At 27.6% G+C, this 26,252-nt stretch overlaps 1 protein-coding gene across 1 annotated transcript in view; it reads right to left on the bottom strand.

The window, feature by feature from the left end:
• The window catches only part of LOC129966157 (S-antigen protein-like), a 126,439-nt gene that overhangs the window by 34,734 nt on the left and 65,453 nt on the right, over window positions 1-26,252 (bottom strand). The window lies entirely within an intron of this gene.

Genomic DNA, 26,252 nt, shown 5'->3' on the forward strand with positions numbered 1-26,252 from the left:
ATGATAAAATTTACAAAGAATTTAATTTTAAGACTTTTGGAACTTTGTTTAAGGACAACTAACTTCTAAATTTAATTAAAAATCCATGAAGAATTTCAGGAGTGACACGCAGTGTTGGCATAAATGAAATCAATGAAGTTCCTGATATTAATCCATAATATAATTAAATCAGCACGAGATTGACAATTTTAATCCAAAATGTCAATATACAACAGAAGAGTATGCATGTAAAATAAAATGAAATATCAAGTATTTATCTACAAGAAATAAAGAAGGTAAATATATATAGTTGAAAATAAGCTAAGATTATGTAATTAATACGGATAAATTAGGTAATATCATAAATAGGGATTGCAATACCGGACCAAAATTACAATACCGGTATTCGGTATTTTTTAGATCTTAATACCGGAATACCGGTTTTAATACCGGTATTAGAAATTTTAGAAAAGGAAAGAAAACACAGGTGTTTCTTTGTTTAATTTGCCAGTTTTATTAGAGAGTGTAAATATCACAAAAAATAATTTGTAACTTAAAAATTATAACAGTATATAAAGAATCACAAAAAAGTAAGGGACCAACTTATTTATTTAAATCACAAAAAAATTGTAAATATCTCTATTCAGTCTGTGGTACTAATACAAATTTTTAAAATGTGATTCTTAAAAAACATAATGCATCGATTGTACTGTCATTAAGCCTGAAAAGTATTTTTGTGCAAAAAATACTAGCTGTCGAAAAACGCTCTTTCGCCATCTACGATAGTTAGTGGTACTGTTAGCAAATGCGCGATATACTTTTAACGTTTACGCTTAACGTAACGCTTTATACTTTTACGTTTAAATATCTTAACAATTTTTCGAACTTTATAAATTATAGGAAGAAATTCTTAATAGGTTAATATTTCATCCTCATTAGCAATAACTTCTTCAACAATTACATTGTCATTTTCATTGTCAATATCACTCTCACTCTTACTCTCTTCAAAGTTGGAATCCGAAGTTTTTATATCCACAGTATTTGGATTCTTCTGTTCTTTATTTTTTTGGTATAATACATCTACTACTCCTAATTGAATTCCATGAGCATAGCACAATTGCTGATTTGCACCCATCAACTTTCCAACTTTTTTCATAACTGTTGCTCCATTAGTCGTTATGGATACAATATTTTCTTACATGGATAGTCCATGTTTCGCTAATTTAGATTTAAGCAATTAATTAAGCCATTCATTAGTTAATTAATTTCGCCCGTTAGGGAGACACAAAAACAAAAACGTATACTATTTTGCTATGTTGGCGATCCCTGAACATATAGTGGGGACAATTTTAAAAATTTCTAGTAAATACCGAAAAACCGGTATTTAAACTTGTGAATACCGGTATTACAAAATTGTACAAATGGCTCAAAATACCGGTATTCGGTATCCCGGTATTGCAATTCCTAATCATAAATAATTGTTCACATTTTTGTTTCAGTTTAAATTATTAGAAAGCGAAATCTGACCATTGCAGAATATGAGGATTCAATTGGTAATTCGGTATTTTCGATTCAATTGGTAATCCCATTAAGTAGAAGAAATGTAACTTTCATCGAATTAGCCATATAATTATTTCTAATGTAATTACAAAGTAGAAAATATTTTATTCTAAAAAAAATTAAGGAGAAACTATTTTGATAGTTAATTGACGAAGATTCACCTGATGGTTATAATAATATGTGATTAAATGGCCAGATAAAAGAACTGAATTTTTTTGCTGGAAAGAATATCAACATAAGCATAAACGAAAGTCTTAAGAAAAATAAAGGCTTTAGTTTCCCTTATATTTTCTGACATATTTTAATCAAAAAATGCTATTTGTGGGCAGAAAAAGGATTATGTCTAATGCAATCAAACTTTTTCGATTGACAATTAATTATTAATGGGAGTTACGGGATTTTTATCAGCAAAGACTGACATCCTCGCGTTCACAAAAGTTCTATCTAATAAATGTCAAGAAATTTTAGATTTTGAAAGAAAAATATAGAGATTTTTTTTTATTTTCAAAAAAATTACCAATAAGTTCCTTGAATCTGAATATTTGCACCAAAGAAAGAAACCTAAAATTGTCTGCTCTCCAAATAAATTGCCATTATTTTAATATTATTTCTTCACAGTTTTCTGGGGCATATTTAGAATACATCTTCTAAAGAATACAGTTTTTAGAATATATAAAATCGTTTTAAAAAGTACACAGTTTGTTAAAAATCCTTAATAAGTTTTTAATAAAAAATTTAATTGTAACAGACTTAGAAGAAAACAGCTTGCACTAAAATTCTTCTTACGATGTAAATTTTTTCTCGCTATAATTATAAAAAGTAATTTCTAATTTTATCCATACATGGCATTATACTTCAAAAGCAGCCAGAAAAAGAACCGAAAATTATTTACCATTGTTTTGTTTTTTTTAATTTAGGAAGATGTTAAGTTGAGAATGATCGAAATCCTTTTTTGACACTTATAATATATACTTTATACGCGTATGAAAAGCTAAAAAATGATTTTAAAAATTTGTGATCGCAAAAAGGAAAATTAATTTGATATATAGCTAACATTTTTGCTGATTAATTTATTAAATCTAGTTTTTATTTATTTTAAATTTTTGTCATAATATCAGCAATGCGTTTAATTAATTTTTATCAAAATGAAAAGGCAAATCTTCAAGGAACAGAAAAATTAACAAAAAGACAGAGAAATTAACAAACTGAGACATTTTTCGAATCTAATTTTGAAAATAAGCTTTAGGATAATTTCACAAATTCTTCAGCAAACTTTGAAAACAAATATAAATAAGTTTTACGATTCGAAACTTTTATGAAGTGCTAAATTTCCAAAGATTTAGTTTTAGCCGAATCAAAATAAAAATTTACGCATTGCCTGCTACAATTGAGAACTTAAATGAAACGATTTTACTCATCTTTCATAAACTTTGCGAAACATTGAGTGGCAATTTGTTCAAGTAATCTCGCTCTTTGATGGTAGATGGTTTTAAAACTATTTCTGGAAATTTATCAATTCCAATTCTATATATATGAAAAGGACATATAAAAGACTACACTTCTTATCATTTTCGACATCAAGGGAAATATATTTGCATTTTACTTTATACCCGCAATATAAATTGCCGAAAATATAATTCAAGCTCTTAAAATTTTCATTGGATGTCAACTAATATCAATCCAAGTGATAAATAGAAATTAGACAACATTTGATATGCCATTGACTTGATTTGATTCAATTTCAAATGAAATTTTATTGGAAATGAATGGTTTGAAATCCGTTTGCTTTTGCTATTTAAATAGATTATCATTTCCGTTTTGTGATTGTATGGTTTTATATATATGGAGATAAAGAGATACAGATCGTAATGGTACACATGGAATGTTTATGTAATCCGTATGACATTATATTGTATAAAAATATTCGTAAATGAGTTTAATTATACCTTGTAATATTAATAAAAATATAAATGAATGCACACATTACAGATTATAACAGGGTTTTTTTTTATTTTGTAAAAAGTAATTAACACTTTACTATTGAAAATCTTTTCTAATTGATCATTTTGTTCAGAAATGAAGTTTTTTAATTGCTCTTAGAGGAAAGGTTAATTAACTCATACAAGATCACTTAAGTTGGAAAAGGTAATTTTGTTTTCTCTTAAATTAAAGTAAAAAGAAAAAAAAGTGTTATTTCTTTATCTCTTAAAATTAAAATCAAATAAGACTTTTACTATTTTTAGAAAATATGCTCTGCACCGCTAATAATGAATGCTTCCCACCTGTTTATGAATAAAAATGACAATGATATTCAAGAATTTTTAGATAAAAAATAATAAATAGGGAAGAAAAATAGCATTTAAAATTATGCTAATGGTTAATTAAAGCATGCATTTTAGACATATTTAAGAAAATAAAACATTACTTATATATCCTTATTTGAATAAAAGTCATTGTGACTATATATGTGTTCCACTTCTCTTCCACTTCTCTATGAACAATTGACAATCATACTTTGCACTCTCATTTATTAAGACAAAAAAAATGCTGTCAACTTTTCAAAGTATACAAGTTAATTAAAGTTCCATTAATTAAAAATTCACCTAAATTTTACCATTTACTGCATTAACTTTGGAGAAAATAATTCTTCCAAATGTATTTTAACCTATTAACCGTGTAATTAACTCATATTCTATTTTTATCCCCAAAGAAAAATTCCGTCATACCCAGTTAACAGGTTAATATCATTTTGAAAATATTTCACTCTTTCAATGATATAAATTTTATTTCTGAACAATATTTCTGTTATTAATTATTATTCATTCCTGCTCAAATTATTAACTATCCAATTCATGGTTAGAAAAGCATATCGATCTTATAAGAAGTAAATCCCATATTCCATCTGAAAGTTCTTTTATCCTTTTCAACAATTCTCTTTTTACCTTTAGACAGCATAAAAGAAAAATCTTTCACCACCATTGAAAGCATCATATCTAGATAAAAAAAAAAAGTTTAGTTATTGACCAATTACAAGACCATTCTTTAGCAACCTTTTGGCACTCCTCTTTTGGTCAGAAACAATCGCAGCTGACATTTCTGGCTTCCGTTTTCTTCACCTCCCATGGGTGTTCAAAAAAGTTTTCCTGAATGCCCCTTCTCCCAAAACTAAGGATCAGAAAACTCCTATTTCTTTCAAGGAACTATAGCTTTCTTTTTGATTAATACGTATTCTCTTATAGCAAACGACAATCCGGAGTCTTGAGTTTGGAGTTTCAGTTGTATTTCATTCGCTGTGTGACATTTTCTTATCATAAATTTTGATAAATCCTAAGACTGAAAAATGGCTGAAGAGCAGGAAGATATTTTCAAAGAAATTTTCATGTATTTATATGTTTGGTCTTCGGTTGCCTCTTATTTTTGCTTTTGAGATATAGTTGAAGCGCAGGTTTTCCTGACCCAATCTATATTAAGGTCTATGTTTTCGCTCCAGTTTATAAATCGAGTTTTTTGAAATTCCTACTTATTTCATGGAAAAAGAAATAATGGCTTTGTACCTATTAAATTAAAAATTCTACATTTCCGAAAATAACTTACTCTAATTATTTTCTCAAAAAACTTGTTCTGTAAATCAACCTATATCTATTTATAAAATATCTATATTCCTTATAAAATCTATAAGATATCTATATATTCCTTAAAATATCTATTTATTTTATAAAATAATTATTTCTTATAAGTTAATTGTTGATATATGAAAAAGTGCCTTCTCTTATTGTTTTTGTACCTCATAATTTTACAATTTTTGTTGAAATTAATTTAGATTTTTGATAAAAAATAGTTTTTTTTTTTTTTTTTTTTTTTTTTTACTTTTTAATGAACGATTCATTTACGATGATTTTCTTTCCAATCAAGATATATTTTTTTTTAATCTGTAAAAAATATTGTTTTTTTTTTCTTCTTTTTTTTTCTAAATTAATAAAATGAGTTTCAAAACATTTTATTTTTATTATTTCCTTCTTTTTAATCTTTAAGGCAACTCATAATTCATAGCTATAAATATTATTTACTACAAAATAAATATTTGTACTTTATCATCTAGATGGCACCTCTTCTGGAAAAATATTTTTAGCTAATTTAATATACTAATTGATAAATGAGAGCTCTAAACATCGAAATATTCCGTTGTCATCTAGAACTAATATTTTTACAATATATCTACACATGAGAACGTTTGTGAAAAAAAAATAGATTAGATAATTTAATATTTAAAAATATAAAACATGTGAAATTAAGTAAAATTGTATAAAAACAATAAAATACATTTTTTAAAATCTATGAAATAAATCAATAGCTAATATTTTAGTAAAAAAAAATGTCATCTTAAAATATGATATTTAATAAAAGTTATTTTGAAAAATCAATAAATATTATATATGATAATAAACTAAACTACTATTTTCGCCTTGATTTTTTTTCCATATTTCACTGTAAGAATGTCACATAAAATGTATTTTTCACAAAATAATTTTGTATGTTTGTTGCATGACCAAATTTTCTCTATTATCATGAAAACACCTCTAAGGGTCACTATAGTTATAGTTTCTTCATGTTCTGCTCTATTTAAAGTAAGAATAAATAAATTTATTTAATATTTCCCTTTGGTAATATATTCTCGGAAGTGAGTAGGTCAAATCCGATCTCACTAATTTATTGGGTTATAGAATTGTCGAGTTTTTATATCCAATGCCTTATAAATAGAAACTCTTACATATTTCCTTGTCTAAAGCAAAAAATTCTCAATATTTTAAAATGGATTTTTCAAGTGATACGAAACTTCATATCTGATCCATATAAGATAAAACAAAAATAAACAAAATCATTATAATAACGCAATCAATTAGGTTGCCCCCATTCTGCTGACAACCTAATCGATTAAAAATTGCTTTGCGATAATTTTATTTGTGAAGCAAATTTGCTGAAATTGAAGGAGAATCTAGGCAGATTTCTTAGAACTTGATGGAATTCTAAAGTCAATTTGAAGGTACCTTTGATTGCATGAATATTCATCACCTGGCACCTGATAACAAAGTCCTGGCACCTGATAACAAAGTGCCAGCAGATCGCTGAATCGATACATTTAAATTGTGTAATAAATGAATCTTCTGAACGGATCGCAACCCTTCTTCGTTGTAGTTTAAACAGGAAAGGGTTTTTATACATGTTGATGAGAGATATATTTTGAAGTATTTTGGCATGAAGATTAGATGTTTCAATAATTTTTTTAACATTTGACTCCTCAAATTTGATTTCTTATTTCTTATACAAGAGATGATAGAATGGCACATGAAAGTGTATATTATTTTTAAATATTTTGGCATGAAGATTAGATGTTTTAACTATTTTTTTTTAGATTTGATGCTTTAAATTTGATTCATTATCTCTTATAAAAGAGTTGACGGAACGACAAAAGAATATTTATATTAATTCTAGTAGTTATGCCAATGTTTGCTAATTATCAGCAAATAATAGAGTAAACAACGCTTATGCAACACGAAAAAAGATAGCAGGAGATGTTCTACATATGATATTTATTTTGGTGATGGAAATCTTATAACTTTAAAAGAGCAATTTTTTTATATATATACTAGCCGCCTTTGGCGACCAGCCGGTTCGCCAATCTTAATGTTCGTTAAAATTTTAATAATTAAATATTTTATGCAATTCCAACTTTAATAGATTCTTCAGCAAAATATTTTAAAACTTCAAATTTTGATAGTCATATAATTCACTCATAATATTATAAAGGCCTTCAGTCATAACGTGATATGTATCTCTCTCATTTTCTGTTAGCTCCCGTAGAATTTATGCTTTAAATTAAAGTGCAAAGAATTAATCTGCAATTAATATCATAATATTTTTTACTGAAACAAAGCATTTTTTTATAATATGATTACTGATAACAGAGTCACTGAGCGTTTAAACTTTATGGGCACTAAAGAATATCTTTTTTAATTTATGTAATATCTCAAGACTTTGTCAACAAAATTTTCTGAAATTCATCATGAACAGATCGATTCATTTACAATGTTTCATTTTAAATGCATCAGACACTAAGAAAATTAAACGAATCGTTTAAAATAATCGGTCGAACACAGGTTTAAAAAAAGTACTTAAAAAACGATGTACTTAAAACTATAAGCATATACAAAAAATATATAACTAACATAAATACAATTTACTTACAAAAGCATGCAACTTACCTAAAAATAATTTAAATCATTCGTTGGTTGTCATGCCAACAGTCAGAACATAATGCGCATGCGTGAATTTTCTTCACCAGTTACGTTAACGCAAATGCGTGAATTTTTCTACGCCAGTTGGGGTAACGCTATGCAGATTATACATTTTTAATTTCCTTTATTCTGTGTTATTTTAATTCAAAAGTACTTCAGAATGAATCTGAAACATGGATTAATTAACAATGTTTAATTTAAAATGCATAAAACATTAAGAAAATAAACAGAATCGTTTAAAATAATCCGCCGAAAAATGTTAACCCTAGCCTCATGACTGTTGGGAGAAAAAAGAAACAGAAGCCTTACTCATTTGGCGGTGGGGGAAATGGAAAATTTTTTTTTGGCGGAAAAGTTGGCGGTGGGGAAAATGGAAGACTTTTTTGGCGGGAAAGTTAGTTTTTAACTAATAATTAAAATTCTAATTAAAATTTCAAAAAAAGGGACCCCAGGTGCACATTCCCGACCTCTAAGGTATACATGTACCAAATTTGATAGCTGTATGTCAAATGACCTTGCCTGTAGAGCGCCAACACACACACACACATTGAGCTTTATTATAAGTATAGATATAGATATATATATATATAGAGAGAGAGAAATTTATTTATTTATTTCTTGTATCTCGGAAAGGGCTCTAACTATTTGGATCAAATTATATACTTAGATAAGGTTTTGCTGTTTAAGTTTATCTATATAGGTTTCTTTCCTGAAAAAACGAGATTTCACACCCACCCGCAAGAAAAAAACATTTTCAGAAATAACTATTAGAGTAAACAGAGTATTTAGAAATAACTATTAGAGTAGAGTATCTGCTCTCATGCTGACAATGTCAGTTAGCGCTATCTCGGACCCGATTTCATTATAATAAAACCGAGTGTAAGTTCAAAAATACAAGTAATAATAGATAAACTGTAAAATGAATACTGTAATACAGCAGATTGTTTCTAATAGCGTGTTAAAGTAAGTGCAGTCATGATATTTTCTATTTATTTTTTATTATATTATATTTTGTATTAATTCATAGGTAGGTAAGATTGAAAAATATTCATGTGTAATCAGTATGTGATTCTCATCTAAATAATTTTTCCAAAAAAAAAACGCAATTTTAGTTTTAAAAAAAAACTTTCTGAGCAGAGTTCGGTTTTCCAGATATTTCATACTGATAATGGAAGGATTTACGTTTTAAAAAAACGATAAAGATTGCATTTACGTTATAGCATTAAGGTTTACGTACACGCTAAAAGATTTTTTTTTTAATTTTAACTTTAAAAATCCAGTTTTTTTACAGTAGGTCATTAATATAGGTTTAAACTCATTTCAGTGAGAAAAAAACCATATTACACTAATTATTAATTAAATACTATTTAATGAGCTAATTAGCATATTTTTTGAAACGATATCTTAAATTCTAATTTGCACAGACACATAATTCTAGTTGGAAATGATGCCTAATATTAGTCTTCATGTTGTCTGCCTCAGTCAAGTTATAAAAATATATAGTTTTTTTAAAACCATTTTTTCATCAACTATGAATAGAAAAAGCGAGATTTTTTCTATAATTTTAACTTTTAAATAGCTATTAAAAATTTGTTTCTTTAAATACAACTTTGATTGAGGCACAACACATCCGCTATTTCATACAGATTATTTTGATATATAAATACTTGTTTAATTTCTTGTTGAGTTATGATTGTTTGAACGAAGCAACATAGAGGAAAAATATCATTCTTCATAAAATGAGTTTTAAAAAAAACGTAACTAGAGTTTATAAAGAAAGCACCTCAAGAAAAATAATTATAGCACGAGAAATATTTCGATTATTGACAACATCTTGGTATCGTTTAAAAGCCAAAGGATCAGAGAACATTATTAAGCAATAAAAAAGTATTCGATTCTTTGAACGATTTTCGAAGTTTCAAGTATGTACATACACCTTAAATATCTAAAAAGACAAAAGAATAAATCCATTATTTTGAGATTTCTCTTTTGTTAAATAGAATTCGAATCTAATATTTAGGAAATAACTTTTTTTTTCGTTCGCTTATTTCTTTTTCCTTTAGCAAAATCAAATTCAGTTTAATTCTAAAATGTTTCAAAAATAAAAAGTCACCCTACCTCAATATAATTGAACCATTATGATCTATTTTAGAGCGTTCAATACAAAATCAATATCCTCCACCAGCATCTCTTCCAGAACTTTCACAATACCTCCAGGAAGAATGGTACAATATTCCTCTAAACACTATTCAACACTGGTATGAATCGATTCCTAGGTGAATCCAAGTTGTATTACAAACCAAAGGCGGTCCTACACCATACTAATAAAGGATTCTTTATAAATCTAAGGTGTTTCCATTATTTTGATAACCACCTGTATGTCTAATATGAGACTTACATCATTAAAGAAGACAAATTAAAAAAATTAAATTCTAAGTCTACAAAATTTTAATTTGTAAAAAACTTTCGATTTATAATACAATTGTTCTATTTTTTATGCATGCTGAAAAAAACATTTCTTAAACCAAAATTTGAAATTTTTTGGTTTTTAAACGGAAGACTAGAAGGGTAAATTTTGTTATGGGAGCTTTGCGCCAAAATGAACGTCTTTTGAAAAATTTTGGTCTAAATCCGCCATTAAGCTAAGATTGGAAGATCGATTGACGAATTGACCAATATTATAAAGAATGGGAATGGTAACTCAAAACTGCAGTGTGATAAATAGATAAAATTTGACACATTGTGCTCTTTTCAAAATGTATTTTTTTAAATATGGGACGAATCCATAAATGTAGGAAATTTTGCGTCAATGTATATGAAAGCACTTTAACTCAAGAAGGGAATCAGCCAAATGAATTATATTTGATAAGTCATTCTTACATCAAAATTGTGCAAAAATATAAATATTTTTGGAATGTATCCGCATAAGAAATATGTAAAATATATATTTCCGAAAGATATATTTGAGTTTTATCGCATCTTAATAAAACGTGCCATGTTATAGAAGTATTATTTCAAAAAAAACCTATGAAAGAAAATTTCTACTTGTTCCTAGTTATTATTTGAAGCATTTCTAGAAGAATTTAGATTTCGTTTTAAATAAACTGTTATTAATCACGAAAGAAAAACACGAAATATAACCCTGTCTTCTCCAAATAGTTCAACAGCACTCTGTTTTAAAAATAAAGCAAAAGAAACGGAAAGAAACATAAATTCCTCTAACCTTTTAAAGATATTTCAAGCTCAAACCCATTTCGAACTTCAAAAGTTTTTAGTAGGTGAAAAAAAAATTCAGAAAATCCCAAATATGGGGAAAAGGCATTTTTTCCAGAAGCAAATCTGCTTCAGTTGTGTATTCTCAGCTTTTTCTGTCAGTCTTATGACAGTGAATATGAAGCCACAGGCTACGGTTGTCAGTTAACTTGTCACCTGGACACCTTATCAGATTCAAATAAAAAGTCTTACATTTCAGAGACTTAGGATACAACATGTAAACCTTTAGGCTGTATAGCTTTTTGTACTCAGAAATAATATTCCAGAATTACTTAAAAGCCAGTAATGTATTTGCACTGGACAGAATGTTTTGAAAAAATTCGCCTATTGATTGTTTTTTGAATAATATAGTCAGTTTTAAAACTTTATACGTTATTTTTCTCTGATAATGATAAGAGAGTCGAATTTTTACACTTAGTTGTCCTAAAAATATTTAGTCATTCTTTGCAAATGCGAAACGCCACTAGTAAAGAAAGGATATTATTAACTTAAAAAAATACCCTAAATACCTTTTAATATCCTAAAGTTATTTTAAAATGTTTCTAGTTGCCTTGGGTACCAGCTTGGTCACCGAGAATATATTGATATTAGAATATATGAAATACAAATACTGATATACTGATTTCTAATACATAATTTGATACTCAGGCTTCATTAACTATGAACTAATTATAAATTTCAACTATAATAAACTTTAAACACATTTATATTTAATAATTATTTTTAATATTAAAATACGTGTTTTTAAAAACATACAGCAAAATTATCGAAATGTCTTTAAAAATTTGTATATTTTTTCGAAAGTTATACATCTAGAAAAATTAATAGTTTGCTCTATATCTAACAGACGATTACTTTCTACGTATTTTTGAGTTTAAAAATATTATATTCCAGAAATTAACGTAAAACTCGAAAAACAGTCACTTGTTCATTGATTATAATCCCTCAATGAATAAGACATAAATATTCTGTTAGGATTATTTATTTAATAATTATTAGAAATAATATATTAATTTAATAATTAAAATTGCTTGATTTTTTAAGAAGTAAATAGTCAGAAGTAAATAAAGCTATGCATATATGAAATATAATTTTTCTTAAAAATTAATTCATATCTTAACTAAGACAGCTGGTTGCCGAAGTTTAAAAACAATTAGTTTATTGACAAGGAATAAACTAACTACGAATTTATATGACTTGGTTATTTTCAATCAAATTAATTATGAAATTACTGTAAATTTCAAGAAATTCATCTTGTATATATAGGAAAATATTATAAATAAGCTGTTTCAAACTATTCGATTCTAAAAGTATTTCGAAGTTGGCTTTACCAACTTTTATTTTCCTATATTTTTCAGTGTTTAAGAACTTATGATAATACATAAGCTCACATTCTTAAATATTTTTTTCATGAACTTAGCTCTAAAATATTTACTTCGATGCAGAGGATTTTATTTCTTTAAAATAAAAATAAAATGTTTTGCTGAGAAATTTATTTTAATCTTGATTATTTAACTAAAATATTTTTTTAAGTTTCAGGAAACATAAGAACAAATTATTTATTTATTATTTTAAAACATTTTTTTTACAGAAATGTGTAAAATGAGAACATAGCGTGCTAAAAAAAAGCTGTAATTTTATATTTTATAATCGCATTTGCCCTCCGTTGTTTGAATTTATGAAAATCTTTAAAAATATCAGCATTCAGTATTAGTGAAGTTATTTTTGAGAAAGACGAGATAAATTATGTTTGCTTATTTATTTCAATTTCTGATAAATGAATGTTGCGTTTTCTGTCGTCAACTAGATATGTTACTTTGAAAAAACTATTTTAAATTAATCATTAAAATGTTAAATTGTTCTTTCAAATTCTTCTCAAGAAAATTCCATTACGTTTATTTTTTTTAAATTACAAAAGATTTTAGGATGCCAAGGATTCCAAAATGTAGTAGTTTTCCAAAATTCTTCCAAAAATTAGGTCTTACTAAATTTTCCTGTTTTATGAGCAAATTTTATATTTTTACTTAAACGTAAAACCACAAACAGTTGTATAGGCTTATGTTTAATGTTGTGAATATTGAAAAACATGAATATTTCAAACTCTTTAAAAAAAGACAATATATTCTCCACTTAATTGAATTTTTCATCGTTATTCTTTTTCTCTATATATTTTATATAAGGAGTAAAATAGGAAAAATGATTTCAAGTGCTAGTATCTTTTCTAATAATTTATGAATCATAATAAGCTGTATTCATTCTACAACAAAATCTAGAAAGTAATAAACAATTTTCTTCCTATTTCCATAGATTTTTCTTTCATTTTTTAGATTTCATATATCAAACAAACAGTTCAGTTAACTTTCTGAAAGTCTATAATTGCAGAAATGTTACAGAAAAGAATTTTAAAAAACAGCATTCATTTAAAGCTAATGTTTTGTCAGATTTTAAGAGTGAATACCGCAGTGGATTTGATGAATTATTTTCATTTAGAGAAATAAATTATTCCATTTTATTTCAAATCATTTTCCCTAGTTTTTTTTTTTTTTTTTTTTTTTTTTTTTTGTTATCGTATCTTAAATTTTTGAAAAGGTTCTACGCTTTCGCCAATTAGTTTTTGAGTAGAAGAGGAAAATAACTGCTGAGAATTTAATTTCCCATCGGAAAGGAAATGATCAATATAGAATTCAAGAATTTCTTGAATCCTGAGCTGTTGGAAAGAACAATCTGAATTAGCTTCGAATTGATGACTTGAGGTAAATAGCCGTCTTCTGAAAACTAACGCAGAATTTTTAGCTCATGGTTGAATTCCCGACAGCTTTTAAAATAAACTCTCAATTTTCGACATCGTGTTTGATTTGAAATTTTTTTGACAGCATTTAAACGTTACTCCATTTCTTTAATTCTTTCGAATAAGAAACAAATATGGTTTTAAATTTCACAAGATAAGGGATATTAGAGATAGTCACATATTTCTCTCTCACAAAATCATATTTGGAAGTATTCGGTGTGAGTAAAATTCCCCAAGGTAAAAAAAAAAAAAAAGATAATTAAAGTTAAAAAAAATCAATAGGAAAAAGAGCAAATTTTATAATTTTCTTTTTCTTTGTCACTCTCTGCTTTTGTTTGACTCTAAAAATCTAGTAAATATGAAACTTTAACTATATTTTATTTCCTCAGGTATTAGATTATAGAAAGTTTGGTCACTTTTTGCATTCTAATAACAGCATTTTAATCGAAACGTCATTATTAGCTCATATATTTATAAACTAAATTTTGATTCTATACGAGTGGCATCACCTAGCAGTGAATTTTAAAAAAGAAATCGCTTTCAAAACTCTAAAATATTCAGAATATTAAACTATGATTAAAATACGAAAATTAGAAAATATTTTTTAAAAAAAGCTATTAATTAGTTCAGTAATATAAATGTTTCCTCTAAATACTGCATTATAAAAGTTATTTAATTAAAAATAGTCCTATTAAAATATTTTTACAAGCGCTGCGCATAAACTTTTATGTTATTAACTGGTCTACTACATATTTATTTTGCGCTTGATTTGTTGGCGAAAGATAAAAGTACAGGACTAAAATCAACACATCTATTTTATGAAAAGTTATGAATATCTTTATTTACTTAACTGATATTTTCTGAAACTTTTTTATTGACTGTTATTCCATATCGCCAACTATTTTGGAATTAAAAATGCCATTTTCTATTTTTGTCTCCATGTAATCATCCAGCAAGTATCAAATCTATTGAGTCGTGTGTAGCCACTTTTGCTATACATAGACGCAGAGTTTTAGAACAAGGAAGTTGGAGGGAAAATATTTTAGGTGATATTCTGTATATTATTGTTCTTAAGATACTGACAATAAACTCAGAATTCAATAGACTCAGAAAGACGATTTAAAATATTCTTTTTGAAGTTATCTGGTCCCTGAAGCAGAACACTCGCTTTCGATAAAATTATCCCTTTCGAATAAATTGAGTAATAACAAAATCTTTTTTTTTTTTGAGATACTTCTTAAAATAATCTAATGGTATTTCGAGAACGAAATCAGTCAAAAAGTTTTATTTCTTCAAAACGTCTGAGACTGATAAAAATGATCCAATTCTCTTTCATAACGCGCCTGGACAGAGACAAATAAAATGGAATTGAAAATAATAATAAAAATTCTTTTTTGCCATTATTTTTGTCTAAACCTATTTATCTAAGGAAGAAACTTTATGCTCTTTATAAATGAATTACGAATGAAATTTTCGAAAATTAATATTCATTAACTGATTTCCTGAAGTATTACTACTATCAGGAATTATAATGATATTTCTTAAAAAGATAATATATTGCTTGTACAGATTTATACTCCAAACTGTCAAAATCATTTAAAGGATATATAAAGAGGCTCAGATAGTAAAACAAGATGGCCGCAATCTTACAATTCCCTTTAGCAAATCCATTAAAATTACTTTCTTCTTAAAAGTATGATTTGCTCAATTTTATTTCATAGCACTTTGTTCTTAAAATGATTCAAGCTGTGTATTTTTATTAGCCATTATTTGGATTCTAATTATTGAAATAAATGATTTAAATCACTCTGTACAATTGGAACACTGATCTAATAATTACGCATTAAAATCAGCACATTTTTGTCAACATTATTAAATATTCAATAAAAAATTTGTTGATTCAAAGAAAAATACCGAATTAGATTACACAATATTTTCAAGAATAAATTCTTAGTCCAGATAAAAAAAAAATGTGGATCAACCATGAAGTCCCATTATACCTAAAATAGGCATGCTATTTAAAAGACTTCTTGCGTAGAAGGTTATAATTCTAATACACCGTACATTCCAAAATATCAGTTGCTATATAAATAATTTAGGAGCCAAATTGATCTGTTGTCCATTACTCTTCTTATAGCAGAGAATGTGTTTCACAAACAATATGCTTCTCATGGCAAAGAATACTACTAGGTTCTGTCAGCCATTCTGCAAGTTAATGTTAAAGCAAACATGGATCAAAGATCACCCTCAAGTATCTATTAGGTCATCAGCCGTACCACAATGTTCCTTTGTCATGAGTGCAAGCTCGTGCTCAAACATCTATAGATTCATCAGCTGTCCCATACCTTTCCTTTTTCTTGAGTGGCAACTCCAGCTCAAACATCTATCAGCTCATCAGATATGCCATAATGTTTCTTTGCTATGTGTGAAAGCTCGTTTCTCAAGCATCTATCAGTTTATCAACTGTACCATAACCTTCCTTTGCATGAGTGGATATTCGTTCGCAAGCATCTATCAATTCATCAACTGTAGCATAAAGTTCCTTTGCCATGAGTGGAAGCTCGTCCTCAAGCATCTATCACTTCATCAACTGTACCATAAACTTCCTTTGCCATGAGTGGATATTCGTTCGCAAGCATCTATCAATTCATCAACTGTAGCATAAAGTTCCTTTGCCATGAGTGGAAGCTCGTCCTCAAGCATCTATCAGTTTATCAACTGTACCATAACCTTCCTTTGCCATGAGTGGATATTCGTTCGCAAGCATGTATGAGTTCATCAACTGTACTATAACGTTCCTTATCCATGAGTGGAAGCTCGTGCTCAAGCATCTGTAAATTCATCAGATGTACTATAATGCCCCTTTCCATGAGTGGAGACTTGTTCTCAAGTATTTTTCAGTTCATCAACTCTACCATAATGTTCTTTCGCCCTGAATGTAATTTCGACCTTAAGCATCTATCGGCATAATAATAAGCATCTATTAATTATACCATTTATGTATAGCAGGGGTGAGCATTAAGTCCATCGCGATCACCCGGAGACCACTTTTTTCTAAGACCTAAAGCGTGCACACTAAAAGAAACTTTTATGGGACAAGACCAGTTCGAATGGAGCATCGGCTTTCCACAGCTGATATGACTGTGCTTATTTAAGCAAATAATTCGATGAATGTGCAGATGACACACGTACCTTCAGTGGAAGCTCACGATTTTGAATTGTTTAATATTAAATGCAGCATTTGATATTATTATATTTGTGGCTATTAATATGCTTATAGTTATGTAGGTAAGTATACATTCCGTATTTATTATTAAGTTCTAATAAATATTGTAGACCTTTTTTTTAGCTCACCACACTTATGAAACTGATGGACCACAACAAATTGAAAAATTTAGAAGTAGCCCGTACCCTGGGAAAGTCTGTCCACCTCTGATGTACACTGATTAACCATCCTTAAATTTCTTATTTTAAATAATTAAATTTCGAAGCTGTTATGCTGGCTAAAACCAAGAAAGATCACCACCCTCAAGAGTTGTGATTTATCTTCTACTTCTTGTCCACGACAGCTAAAATAACCTTAAAATCATAGTTATAAGAGCATGAGTCAGTGTGATTTTATATGAATTTTATGTACAGATTAAAAAGGTATAAATGTCACGATCAGACCATAATACAAACTTTTCTTACAATTTACATGGAAGTAATGGGACTCAGTATTCTGTCTGAAGGATTATAAGTAAGAGCCTAAGAGCTTTTAGAAGCATTCTTTATTAAGGACAACCATGAATTACACTTAAGGGTTATTTCTAACAACGTAATAAAAATTAAATTGTCTTTACAGAATGTTCGATTAGCTCCCATATTTTACAAGACACATTAAAAATGCTGTCAAATTTTTGATGGTGATACCTTCAGGAAAGTATATAATAAACGATCCTTTAATCTGATTCATTTGCAATTCATTAACTTCGTAAGAACCAGCGAACCAAAATTTGAAGACATTTTAAGAATACTCTTGGAAAAAGAAAGCAGTTTCATTTGACACGTTTTAGGAAAATTTTCGATACTGTCAAAGTTAAAAGCATCGTTTTCTTACCAGTCGCTAATTTAAATATTAATTGCGGCGAAAGTAAGATAGTTCACAAATTTCAATGATAATGGGATTTTTATTAGTGTATCTGCTGATGTGAAAATGTAATTTTGGAACAGTTTTAGAAGTTCCATTTATAACACAGTATTTGGAATGATAGTTCCATGGAATTCTTAAGACATTTTATTTTTGCCTTTGAGGCAATTGTAATGGAAGTAAAAGACATTTAAATATCACTTCCGTTTAGTTAAAGATAGATGAAATGGTATTTTTAATGCATTTTGAGAAAATGTAATCATTTATCCTTTTAGCGAAACGTATTCTGGATTTAATGTTAATTCGTTTAAAGTGCTGCAGTATCCTGTTGTTTACCGAGTATTCTAAATGTAGTCAAATATAGGGGAAAACTTAAAAGAACTATAAAACTTAAAAGGTAAATAAATGCAGATAAACAGGTCCCAAAGAGGTTAGAAATGCAAAAGAGGATCTCTACACGAACACTTAATCAATGAATTAACCCTTTCTAGGGTTATGCGAAGAATGCTTCCCACCCAATTCAGCAATCTTTGTATGAAGTTATATAGGTTAGCATAAGTTAGGACAATTTTTTCTGTAAGACAGGAACATAGATGCTTCAGTTCCTTATCTCATATAAAATGGTCTGTCTTGATTTGTTACTTAATCATTAATTAAAAAATTAATCACATCAAATTTATCTAATAGGCTCAATGAATCACTTTTCTTAACCATTATCAATCCTAAAAATATTTTAATACACTATGACTTAAAAAAAGGCCCTTTAAAGGGTTAAGGGTAGGAAAGGGGTACATCAAACACAGGTTTTATAGATACGAATTCACAATAACACAACATTAATTATAAAATGCAAAACGTGTATAGTTTAAAATGGCAAATTCTTTGATGACTTAGCTTAAGCTCTCAATATATTTGTTGTTACTGTCATCAATTTGCTATATCTGTTAGGCGGTGTTCCTCTTATTAATATATGCAGCGGTAATGCTGTTTTAATATGAATTATTTTCAGACTAAATCTGAATTATATTTCCATATTTACTGAATTTGAATTGTGCTGTCTTTCTGTACAATTACATAAAAATGAATATATAGAAACACTGAAATTAAATTTCCTATTCTCAAAGAGTCTGAATAAATTTTATCCAAAATTAGATACAGACCAGCAATTCTATTTATAAAGCCTTATGCCAAATTTCATCCATCCAGATTATCATATTTATATAAATAGGAATAAATAAATCAACAATCACACTTTTGAGAGATTTGGCATAAAATTTGATACAGGTTTCGACACTGGTAACAGAAGCATGCGCCAAATAACACGAATCAAGTTTGCTTTAGTTTTAGGCTAAAATGTTCACTGGAAATGGTAGATATAAAAACTATTTTTCAGGGATATATTCCAACTATTTAACTAAAATAGCAAACCCAGTGGGATCTTACAGAGGCAAATAAACTTAAAACAATAAAACATCTAATCGATTGTTGGCCTTGTTTGCCTAGTAGAAGATTTGATACCATTCTTACCAGATTAAGAATTGGCCACACACGGCTCACTCATAAACATTTGCTGTTGGGAGAACCCGCATCCCGATGTACAGTATGTCAGTGTCCTATGACGATTCTTCACATTTTAATAGAATGTCCACAATTTAACAATGAATGAATTCGCTGCTTTCACTCTCCTCAAATCAAATTAAAAGATATTTTTCATAAAGTTCCCCATCTCCACCTTTTTACCTTTTTAAAAATGTTGGCTTTTACTTTTCGATTTGATTCTTAAATAATTCTTAGATTCTGTTTTACTATGCTATTACTTTTTGTAGATTTTACAGGTTGACAAGTTCAGGAAAATGATGCAATTTAGAAAGAAATATTTAAACTTTTAAAATAGAATTAAATCTTACCTTATGTTTGGCGCAGTTTAATCAAAATTGGTTCTTGCGCCAATAAACTCCATCAACCAACCAACTATTTAATGCAAAGATCATACACCGAATCTCATAGACTCAACTCTTTCTGTTTTAAAATTATTGAGCTATTTAGACAGAAAGATTAAACTCCATATATATATATATATATATATATATATATATATATATATATATATATATATATATATATATATATATATATATATATATATATATATATATATATATATATATATATATATATATATATATATATATATATATATATATATATATATATATATATATATATATATATATATATATATATATATATATATATAATTCATTGAGATTTTTCGAAAATTTATGAATATCTGAGGATTGATAAATGTTTGGACGATTATAATAGAATTTTTATGAGAGAGTAAAAAAAAAAAAGATTTTTTTTTCTACCTTTACTAGGCACTACATGCCCACTTCTCTTTTCTTTGAATCAAAAGACCCTCGCTCAATTTGTATGGATGAAGAATAACATTATTTCTTTAAAAATTGAAAAAAAGAATAACTTGAATAAAATATAAAATGGTTGTTGTTAACACAAAATACATATAAAAAAATAAATAACATAAAAACAATATAATAATTAAAAAACAGAAAAGTAAAAATACATAAATAAAATGAAAGAATTTTGAATTGCAGAATTTGAAAGTCAGTTCAAAAGGATACATATTCAATACATTCCTCTCTTTATAAGAAAACTGTTATAGAGAGTAAATTTAAAGGAAAAAAGTTAATTTAAATAAAATTAGATAAATAAAATCTGGAGATAATTTAAATAAAATTAGATAAATAAAATCTGGAGATAATTGAAATAAAATTAAATAAATAATTTCAAAATTCTCAAAGCATGCACTCTCAAATATACATCTCAAGAATCTTCAAGTTCCACTCTCATCAGCAACTTAAAATCTATATTACTCTAGATAAATAATCACTCCCCTCCCCCTTTAAGCGAATAATTCCGAGAGAAAATTAAATTTCAAGACATTTATTACAAACTTTTGCATAGTTTGAATTATTTATTTAAAACACCTCTCCCGATCTTGAATAGTTGTCAATAATTACTTGCGATTTGTCGTTCTCTTAGCCAAGACAGTGTCTTGTTGGCAAAAGGAAACAGCTCCTGGGGTTGTTTTATGCCCCAGGGGAAAATCGAAGAGGCTTCTTGAAGAGACGTGAGCAGTGACGTTAATGGAGCATTAACAAGACGTCAATTTAGACGTGGATAGATTTTAATGAGCTTATAATGTTGATGCTTTGAAGTCTAGTATTGAAAGTTTGACGATATCGTGGCAGAAAACTTTTCGATGATGTTGGCTATTTGGGGGTATGTGAATCTAATTTTTGAGTTTTGATCAAAAATATTTAATGATAATTGTTAGTTTATTTTAATACATGTGATTTTAAGAAAGATTATGATGAATTCTTTCATTTGACTCTTTAAAATTAGAACCGACAGGTAAATATCTCATATATGACTTAACGAGAAACCGAGATTATAAGATCATCGATAAGACAGATCTAAATGCCATATATTAATTACTTAATTTGTTATTCATTTTTTCATTCTGGAAAACTATCCTAAGTACACCAATACTAAAAGGTAAAAAACTTCATTATTAGTTCATTGACTTTTCTGTTATAGATTTAATGTATTTTAAAATTTCAAACTAAAATCCAATGATTCACAATTGAAATTTGATCTGTCTATTAGAATCTATAAGAATTACAAATGTTTTTTGAATTAAATGACAGTATATTTCGAGACAGATGACATTTTTTATAAGATAATTGAAAAATAAACAACGAAGCAGATATTACTTATGCATTAAATAAAGCCCTTCTTGCATTTTCGAAAAAAATTTAGATTGAAACATCGTTTTACCTCTGTGGCAAACAATTATTCAGGAAAAATTCTATGAGAGACTTTTATATTTAGCATCATATTTTTTATAAATTAAGAAAATTTTCTCTAAATTGTGTTGTGTAAAAATCGTCCAAAACTGTCTACATAGCAGATTATTATATCTATAGCTACTAAATTTAGCATACAATACTTCTAGAGTGTTTAGTGTTCACTCAGACATAATTTTTGAAAATTTTAATTAGATTATGAATGAATTAAAAACTAATTGAAATTAAACACTTTTCTACAATAATCCAGATTACATTATTCGGCAAAAACCATTTTCTCCAATTCGAAATTTTTTTAAAAAATTAGCTTTTAGATTTACAGTGACAGCAGTATAATCTTCATATAATTTTTTTCTTTAACCTTTATAAATTCAAAATTTACCAGACAATTGTTGACGCTATAGATTTATATCATTGATTCGTTATTAAATGTTTTAGAACTCTGATTAATTGTGGAGTCGGCTTTCACCGTATAGCTTTTAAATAAAAAAAATATATTATATAATTGCATTATAAAAATATCAAGACTGTTCTCCTATCAGTTAATCTGAGATTCATTTAATAATTTCAAGACTTGCTTACTTAATTTTGTATAAAATTTGATAGAAATATTACATACTGTATTATTTTAAATAAAATTTATGACTTTAGAAACTTGAATCAGAAAAGTAACCGAAATAATATTATAACATTGCAGACGATAAAATAAATAATGCTTTCATACATGTTGTTTTAATATAAATGGATTTGCAAGGATTTGAACACGAAGGTCAAATAGCATTATTATAAAAACATCGGTAATGTAAAAGAAATGATTTTTAACTCAGGGTATTTTTATGTTTATAATCTTTCTATAAATTCCATTACATAAAATTCGCTGTGCAAATATTATTACTATCAAAATGGACAAATACCAGATAGACAAATCAAGTCAAAAATATTATCAAATTTCAATGTTTTAAAGTAGAATTTCAAAAAAAGAGGTTCGGGCTTACAAAGCTCTAAGTTATTGGATATTTAATAAATAGTTCAAAATTAATCTTTTTAAAGACAACAATATTTCTCTCTTTTTTTTTAAATTTAAGATTAATAAAGATCACAGAGACTAAATGAAAAATAGTGAAAACAGAAGTTTTCAACAAAAGTAAATTTTAAATTAAATAAAAACGCAGAATTTTTCATTTTAGAAAAATTACATCATGAAATAAATACAATCGTTCTTTTTTTAATAATAAATGAATCATAAATTTTATTCTGATGTTACTGAATCCCAAGGTTATGAGTGATATTAACTTTAATTGTTCTACAGAAAATAATGCAAATTTTAGTTTAAATCCAAAAATAAACATAAAAATTGAAGGAGAAATGTTATTGAATCGAAAAAAATATATAACTATGTTTCTAAAATTAAGAAAAATACATAGAAGTAGTGCACTAAATAATTTAAGATGTCCAGTAAAAAATGTTGTGCATGTGAAAAAAAATTAATTTCTGATGTGAAATTCTAACAAATAACAATAGAGTTTATTTTATCTCTTAAAAACCTAATACTCTATAGTTGGCATAATCTTTCTACAACTGGAAATCAAATATAAATAGGATTTTTTTTAAATATTTTTTTCTTCCTGAAAAACAGCTTAAAATGACGCCAATGTTATTTTTTCAATTATATTTATTTATAAACCTTACACATTTTATTTCAGACATATTGAAGGATTTTATACCTGCATACAAAAAGAAAGCCTGACACACAAAGTCAATAGTGCAAAAATTACTCCACATATTTGATGTACGAGAGATGTGTATTATAGTTTCTTTAATATACCTTCTGTTACAGCAGCTCTGAAGAATTGTACAGCATTCTGAGGAAGGTTACCATTTCGAATCAGAATAGAACGTTGTTGACTGAAATTTTCAACTTTACGAATTAGTGTACTGCATCTGCTATTCATGGATCCTCAAGAATAAGGCCACAAATTTGCCAAATTTCAACCTAACATTTGTTCTCGGATTCTCGGACAATGATGTTATGACTCACAATTTCTTTCAGCACAATTTTAAAAATCATACCATTTTAATATAGCGTCATTACTGAATTAAACTTCAATCTCTGCTGATTTTTTTATTTGTTAAATGATTAACCACGGTACAATTGTAGTATTATAGCCGCTCTTGTAACATTAACCATAACTCACTGATGACGTCAGAGACAGCGCCCTCTGATGCCTTGTGGCGCTTCGACTCAGTTCAGATTTAGCGATGGCATGTGTTGCATGATTTGATCCATGCTCTTATATACATTTTAAAATTATTCTAAATTTTTGTATGTAAATTGTCTGTGTGTAAGGTAACCTGTAAATAAATAACTGTTACACTAATTTGAACTTTTTACTGAATCCCTTAACGACCCCATAGTATATACTTTATGTTGACTAAGCAAAATGTAAATGAAAATATGAAGGGAAAAATTCAATGTTAATAATTTGTTTAACTTTTAAACATCTAGTCATGGACATCATAGTGACATACAGGGTGGCTATAATTAAAGTTCCACATTGAAATGGTCATAAAAGGAAAACTACTGAACCAAATGTTATTAAACTAGGCAATCGTTTAAAGGAGGGCATGGGAATTTCTTTTCCATGCCAAAAAATCAAAAACTCATCATTGGGGGGGGATGGCTCTGTATGCAATATTGTTAAACAAAATAAGACATGATACACTGACATGTGCATAACATTCCTCCTTGATATGCAAAGAGCTACTGTTGAAAATGCATTAATACGATTTAACTTGCTTTCAGAAAATGGGGGAAGCCGCATTGAACATGTTTTGTTCAACATTTCAGAAATGATTAAACACATTTTAAACCGATATCTTCCTGTCTTAGTTTTTTTGACAGTATTGTAAATAGTGCCATTTCCCCCTGTTGGTGAGTTTTTGAACTTTTTTTCTTGGCGGAAAAGAAATTTCCATGATCTTCTTTAAACTATTACCAAGTTTGATGACATTTGGTCCAGTAGTTTTCCTTTTATGAACATTTCAAAGTGGAACTTTAATTATAACCATCCTGTTTATTAAAAACACCCGCCACTATTAAAAAAGTCTCATTTCAAATTCTATTTAAACAAAGGATCAGATACAAACCCGTGGCCAACTGAGTTTTGTCTTTTTAATTAATTAATTATTTTTTGTTTGTAATTACTTAGTTAATTTCAAACTTTAATAGGTACTAAGAATTAATATCTTTAAAATTAAAGAGTCAAATTCCAATAGGCTGGGAATTTCTGCAAGAAATGCTTATCCCTACAGTCAATACTCTTAATAATGCCTAGCATATTATAAAACCCTTTTTATAAAGACAATTGAATGAATGATACTACAAGAACCACTCTTTCTCATTGTCCACTTCCGCTTAAATTTCACATCAATTTAAGAGCACTTTTTCATGCATTCTAAATAGAATGCGGGGGCGCAGAGAATCGAAGAATTATCTCAATGAGTATACGAAAATGGTCCCATAATTTCCCCATAGACATGGAGTTATGCGTGGGGCAAACAATGAACAGGGTATCTTTGGTTCAGAGGTATCTTACCCGGTGCATAATTGAGTACATTCCATTCTGGGAGTTGCAACTTTTTGCCCTTTTTCTTATATCTGAGGCAAAGAAAAGCAGCCTTTGCCCCGAATGGATTACTTCAGAACATCAATTTTATATTTGCTGTAAAAAGAGCCGGGCCTACCTCCCTAATGGGAAATCATGTTGTCTGTCTTAAAATGTAACATTGGCTATCCGTTTTCATAAGAAAGTTGTTGTTTACTTCTTAATGTAGAGAGAAAGGTTGTTTCGAATTTCTTCTGATGCAATAATGATGGGTCAGGGTTCGATAATCTTCTTTCAAGACGCCGTTTTTAGAATTCTATTTATTAAAACAATACCCAAGTGAGCAATTTGTTTCTCTGAATTATTTTGAAAATTTAGCGTAAAATCTGTTTTTTTGTAATTAAATAACTAGGCTTTATTTTGTTATAATTCAGTATCATAAAATAACACTAGCTATTTATTGGTATGTTTAAATAACAAATATTGTTGTTATGAATATAAATATGGAAAAATTAAGCAGTTTTAAAAATTCTCATATTTAGATAATTTTTTTCATGAAACAGAATGCTGGAATTTCGATAATTAAGCAATAAATATATTAAAAACCTACATAGTTCATTAAAAACAAAAAGAGGCTATTTATTTATTAAAATAATAATTAATTGAGCAACAGTAAGTTCAGATTTATTTATTTATTTGAAAATTGAGCTTAAAATAGGTTTTTTTCGTAATTAT

Source organism: Argiope bruennichi, chromosome 4 (genome assembly GCF_947563725.1).
Source record: "Argiope bruennichi chromosome 4, qqArgBrue1.1, whole genome shotgun sequence".
In the NCBI taxonomy this organism is placed as follows: Eukaryota; Metazoa; Arthropoda; class Arachnida; order Araneae; family Araneidae; genus Argiope; species Argiope bruennichi.